General features: G+C 42.9%; 1 protein-coding gene across 4 annotated transcripts in view; it reads left to right on the top strand.

Annotated features, from left to right (window-relative positions):
- The first annotated feature begins 489 nt into the window (after positions 1-489).
- NIPBL (NIPBL cohesin loading factor) overlaps positions 490-6235 on the top strand; it is a 190573-nt gene continuing 184827 nt past the window's right edge. For all 4 annotated transcript variants that reach the window (XM_024356630.3, XM_063811291.1, XM_001146090.7 and 1 more), the window contains exon 1: positions 490-1700. The gene's annotated coding sequence lies outside the window, so the exon portion shown is untranslated. The remainder of the gene's footprint in view (positions 1701-6235) is intronic.

The following is a 6235-nucleotide window of genomic DNA, read 5'->3' as shown; positions in this document are numbered from 1 at the left end:
CTCCCCTCAAGACGGGAAGCCATTCGCAGGGCCTAGAGAAAAGGAGTGACAGGATCTTGGCCCCCTGAGTGGCCTGAGGCAAAAGGAATAATCTAAGCAAGTTTTCCTACTTACTTTTAGCGCACTGGTACACACACAAATACACAATACAATTCATATAACACGAATTTCGTCCCGGTTGAGTAAAATTCCGCTTACCTACTGCACTTTTTACCGAAAATAGCCCCTTTTTAATTTACACAAACTTAATAGAGAACTGTGGAACGATGGTTACTTCTTGTTTTACAATTTAAAAACTACAACAACCATAGTACTGTACGTATAATCACATATTGTATTCCAGCCTTGTCCAGCGCCTCAGTTTTCCGAACCTAAAGAGGAAAACGATGTTTGAAATCAGCTGGCCGCAGGCCCGCGGGTCGCCCGCAGTCACCGGTGGCTGAGTCGCGGCCGGCGGTTCTCCCCGCGCGCTCGGCTCCACCCACACCTAGAGGGGGGCGCCCGGGCCGCCGCGGGCGAGCTTCTCGCTCGCGCAGCGTCGCCTACAGGCCTTTATCCTGACGGTTAGAGAAGAACCCAAACCTCTGCCGACAAAAAGCAAAAGCAGCGGAGACCGCGTATTTCCAGAAATAAACGCATCACAAACACGATTCCAATTCAATCCAGCCGACAGTCGTCTTCACCTCCAAAGGTTGCGTTCTTATTCCGCAGAAATAACACGCAGTCGGGCGTAAGGTCCCGGCTCTCAAAAGGCAAGGTGTACGATCCATCCATCCACCCGGCTGCAGGGACACCATTTAAAACGGGCATCATCGCCGTCGAATCGCGGGCGTCCTCTGTGGGGCCGCCCGGAGATCGGCTCCCTAAACCTAACGACGACCTGGGACAGCCAGCGCGGCCTCCAGCCGCCGCCGTCGGCGACCTGAGAGCCCGTCCGGGCCTGAGTGCCCCCCACGCTCACGACCACCACCGAACTCGGGCCCCGCTCCTGTCGGCCTCCAGGAAAATAAAGACAGAGGAGAGCCGGCCCGCCTGTGTCGCAGGGCAAACGTCGCTCTGAAGCATCGACAATACTGGCAACATCCACAGCCGCCCTGAGGGGACGGGCGTAGAGGAGAGCTGCCGCCTCCCGGCTGCTGGGCCCGGGTGCCGCGCGGCGCGGCCGAGGACGCGAGCCCAAGTGGCGGCAGCGGCGGCTGCGGCGGTGGCGGAAGTGGAGTGGGGAAGAGGGGGTGGTTGTTAGTGTTTGGCGCCGGCGGAGGGAGTCATTCCTGCAGCTGCACTTCCGGTCGGCATTTTGTTCTGAGAGGGAGAGACGGAACGAGAGAGAGACACACACAGGGCTCCTTCCCCCCGCCCTCCCCCCCCTCCGTCGGTACCGACTCACCCGACACCACCAAGCCGCAGGGAGGGACGCCCCCGCCGACAGGAGAATTGGTTCCCGGGCCCGCGGCGATGCCCCCCCGGTAGCTCGGGCCCGTGGTCGGGTGTTTGTGAGTGTTTCTATGTGGGAGAAGGAGGAGGAGGAGGAAGAAGAAGCAACGATTTGTCTTCTCGGCTGGTCTCCCCCCGGCTCTACATGTTCCCCGCACTGAGGAGACGGAAGAGGAGCCGTAGCCACCCCCCCTCCCGGCCCGGATTATAGTCTCTCGCCACAGCGGCCTCGGCCTCCCCTTGGATTCAGACGCCGATTCGCCCAGGTAAATTCCTGCTCTTTATTTCGGCGGCGGCGGCGGCGGCGGCGCCAGGTCCTCAGCGTCTCTCCTCCTCGCTCCCCTCCCCGCCGTTTCCTTAGCGGCCCCAGGTCTCTTCCACAGGCGAGTCTAGAGTTCGCTCCTCTCTGGTGGCAGCCGCCTTGGGTAGCGGTGGTTTTGTACCCTCTCCCGGCCGGCTCCGGTGGCGGGGACTGGGCTGCTGCCGGGCGGCCGGGGAGGCGTAGGCCCGGCGGAGAGTGCAGGCCGCGGGCCAGCGGAATCTACTTGAGCTCGGGGATTAGGAGAGCTCCGGGCTGAGCGGAGCGACTGCTGGTCGGTGACAGGCCTCGCCCGGGAGTGGAGCCGTAGCTAGTGGGGAGGCGGAAACAATACAACTAACAGCAAATGTGCCCTGATCGTCCCCATATTTACAACTTTCCCGGTCCGGGAGTGGGGAACGTCCCAGTGAAACAAACAACCCCCCTTCTTCCCCCTGTGACCCCATGAAGGGAGGAAGTAGTTTCAGTTAGTGAGACAAACGTAAATACTCAGACGCGGATCCAGTGGTAATTCTTTCTCTTTCTAAAACTTGTTTGGACGTTGGAAAGTTCATAAAGACTCATTTTCTTTTTTAAAGAATTAAATCGTCCACATGAATATTTAATACAGAAAAACATACTGTGGTAGACACTGCACATCTCCCCCTCCCCAAGAGCTTTTATCTTGTTGTTTTGACAGTGTGTTGTTGCACATGGACTTTTTATTCAAAGACAAGTATAAAGTACTTGACAGGTTTACTCTGCCACTTTCTATTTGTATGCGTTATGTAAGGGCAGTTTTAAGCGACTATACGTAAAACACTCAGGTACTTCCTGACCAAAACGTGTAGGAGCATACAAAGAATTTTAAGTGTTCTGAGAATTGTGCTGAGATACGGGTAAAACCAATTTTCTTTTCTTTTCTTTTTCCAAAAAAGAAATTAAGTTATACTTAAAATCCTTGGGAGGTTAAAAAATTGTAGAAGGTGCCATCCTTTTATGTCAGGGCAGTTCTTCTTGAGGTCCCAGGATTGTCATTGGCTGTTTGTGCCATGATGTTTGACTGTGTAATGAGAGAGGTGTCATTTTAATAGGTCAAATGTATCTGTAAATGCTGGAGAAAAATATCAGTTCTAACTTGACAAGTTCTAGTTCATGAGTAAGTTAAGTGTTTCGAGCTTGTTTATGGAGGCGTTCGTAATGTAGGTTGGTATAAGGGGGAAACACCAATTTAAAATTCCTCAGTCAGGCAAATTGCTAGAAAAGAGTACCTGGGTTACACGTTTTGATATTTTGTTTCATATTCGCTGAAGGAAAACTTTCATTGGTTAAAATGAAGCAGCACTGCTCAGCGAAATCCCTTGTTTTACTAGTGTTTGTTACATTGGTTCATATTTTTTGTGTCATTAAATTATTGTCACTGTAGAATAAGTTATTTTGTGGAGGTTATTTTTGAGTTTAGCGTCCTGGTTACAATAAATTGTTTCACATTTCCTGCAAACGTACGGATAAATGTTTAAAAGAATGAAGTTAATATAGCTGTCACGTACTAGGCATGTTTTTAATGCTATAAATCCGTGTAGTAGTCAGTAGCGTGTCCGTGATTTGTATTGGTTAGGGAGCAGTTTGAATTTTAAAAAGCCTGAAGCTCCTGCTGAGCCCCAATCCCGGCCTCCCTCCCTCCCACTAATCTCCCATTCCTGTCTTTGTGCTGCCTGCTCCTGTTAGACACTGTTTGCTACGGGGCCTCAGGCCTACTGCGGGTGGGGGGGTGTGCGAGTGGGGGGCATGCCAGGGAGGGAATGCAGACGGGAGGAATAGTTCACATCTTAAGAAAGCAGAGGGTTTGCTTTTTGGGGGATGGAGGTGGTAAGGGCTTCATTATAAATGTTTAAAAGGCCTTCATATATTCCTGTGATTGTCTCTACAACTTTTATTTCAAGGGATAAACATATTTTTACTAAAGATAATAGAGGAGTTGTGCTTGCTTAATTTTCACGAACTGAAGCAACTTATTTTTAGAGATTGTCTTATGCAGATGTTTGAATAAGTGTGTTAGAGATGGGTTTATGTGATTGATTCTTTTTTTTCCTGAGACTTTGGAATTGTTATAGTGAATTAGTTCTTCCCAACTTATTTTCCCAATTCTACATATTTAGTAATTTGTGAGTAATATGGGTTGTGTGATAGCTTTCATTATGATAGCATAAACATTTCTTTAAATTTAAAAATATGTTTTGTTTGGTCCAAACCAATTAAATACGTCATTTTTAAAGGAGAAAACATTGTGTAAAATTCAAATTGTAAAATTTAAACTTGAACTTTAAATCTCTGATAACCTAGTTGGAGAGAATAGTTTGTTTCCCTAAAGAGTGTAGAGTGTTCTGTTTCCCCTCTGTTGGTTGGAATATTCACTAGTGGCTAATCATCTATTTCCATTAAAAATTAAAATTCAGTGAAAGGAGAAATCAGAAGTGTTCCAGTAACCTTATAATCCTAGTTATATTATTTGGAGAAATATTTTCTCATACACCTAAAGGAAATTTCAACAATGTCGCTTATTGTTTCTCTTAACTCTGAAGAGTTGTCAATAACTTTTGTTACTTGAAAAGAGATTTCAAGTAATGAAAGTAAATCAGAGTTGAACATTAAATAGATAATTTTCAATGTTTGAGAAGTGTATATAGGATGCTTCCTTTTTAAAGTTATTCAACAATTTGTTTACTAAAGTTATTTGAGAACATTTTTGAACCTGTTCTAGAGATCATTATAATATTTTCTGCTTTTAAGGAAAAGTTATACATTACTTGAAAAAAGAAAAACTGTCTACTTGAGATTCTTTTTAGGGATGAAAAGTGAAAGTTTTTACTATGGCAGTAAACTTGGTTCTTCATAGTAATCATTATTAAATTTCAAAAATATGAGCAAAGCTATACCAATACAAAATTTTCTTTACTTGCAGCCGAAAAATGTATTTTCTAAGGCTTCTTCAACTAATTTCATATTTAATTTTTTGGTACCAATCCATCATCAAACTGTCATAGAAATATTTGAACATATCTGTGTTACATGTTTGATATACCCCATTGTGGTATTTTTACTTTCTCAAAATAAGATGTAGTAATTAATAATATAAGAGTAAATAAAAACCAGGAGTTTGAGTTTTATTTAATTTCATTTAATCCTCCTTTCTGGTGCTTATTAGGAAAAGGATAATTTGGAAGAAATTCTAAAATTTTAAATTAAGATTTCAGTTTTATGTGAAGTGATTAGGGAGTGTGAGGTAAACAGTAATTCCTTTTAGAGAAATGTAACTTTAATTCTGTTTATCACATTTACTTGCCATAAAAATGAATGGGAAATAATTGACTAGGAACCTTTATAGAAGCCTGACAATTAACTGTTCAGTTGAACATGCTTATTTTAATATCCTGAGCATACTAGGTTAGGTTTGGTGGTAATTTATGGTCTTATATAGCCTTTAAAAATTGTTTTAAGATGGACTTTTTAAGCAAAGTTTTTCGTTTTTTCAGCAGTTGTCATTTATAATAATTCTTTGTATTTTAAAACTAGTCCTTTTTCAAGGTGACCTGAGTTCATTTAAAAATATTCTGATATCCCTGTGAGAGAAGTGACCAGCATGATTTCCGTTTAATGATGAAATACTTGACACTTAAGAGACCATATGATTTGTGTAGATTCATGTAGTAAGTCAGCCGGAGGATAAGGGATTCCCTGACACTAGTGTTTTCTTAGATTATGTTGCTTTAAGAAATGTGTGAGCTCTGGTCTTGAAGCTAGGTATTGCTCAGTGCTGACACTGATACCATTTGTTACTTTTTCAATTATCTAAGTTCAAAGTGCATTTTTCTTGTCTTTGAGAGAGAGGATACCTGTTTCTTGGTTGTATTTTCCTGGTATGAAAATAGAGTGGGATTTTAGTGTTTCTGGTTGATTTAAAAGGAATTTTAAACTCCACGTCTCTTAAGGCCATCATTGTAATTTTAAAGGGTATTTTATGTGCTTAGAATATTTTGCCCAAATAAATTAAGTAATAAAAGTAATTTTAGGTATTTGTCTTGTGTGTAATTCTTTTTTTTTTTTTTTTTTTTTTTTTTGGTGTAAATCTGGAGTCAGTTTTGTTGAATTGAGTTTTGTCAAGTTGCATTATGTTTTAAGGCATATTTTTTTCTATTCCCAAAGTTATATCATTAGGAGAGATCATTGCTTGATGTAGCATTGCCAGCTAAGATTTTGAGGACTTATTTGCCAGGAGTTAAGTCTGTCCCCATAATATCTCATTTAATCTTTTAACATGCCCAAAAGTAGAAACAATAATTATCTACAATGTACAGATGAGGAACCTGAGGCTGGAAAGGTTTAGAAAACTGCCCATGGTCCTACAATTAGTAAATGATCAGTCTGATTTACATTTGTTCTTATGGATTCAGGATTCTATGTATCTAGTTTCAATGAAATTTTAATATTATCTTTTGGGTGTTA

Source organism: Pan troglodytes, chromosome 4 (genome assembly GCF_028858775.2).
Source record: "Pan troglodytes isolate AG18354 chromosome 4, NHGRI_mPanTro3-v2.0_pri, whole genome shotgun sequence".
NCBI lineage: Eukaryota > Metazoa > Chordata > Mammalia > Primates > Hominidae > Pan > Pan troglodytes.
Note: the sequence above shows the minus strand (reverse complement) of the source record. Positions and strands in the feature narration are given on the sequence as shown.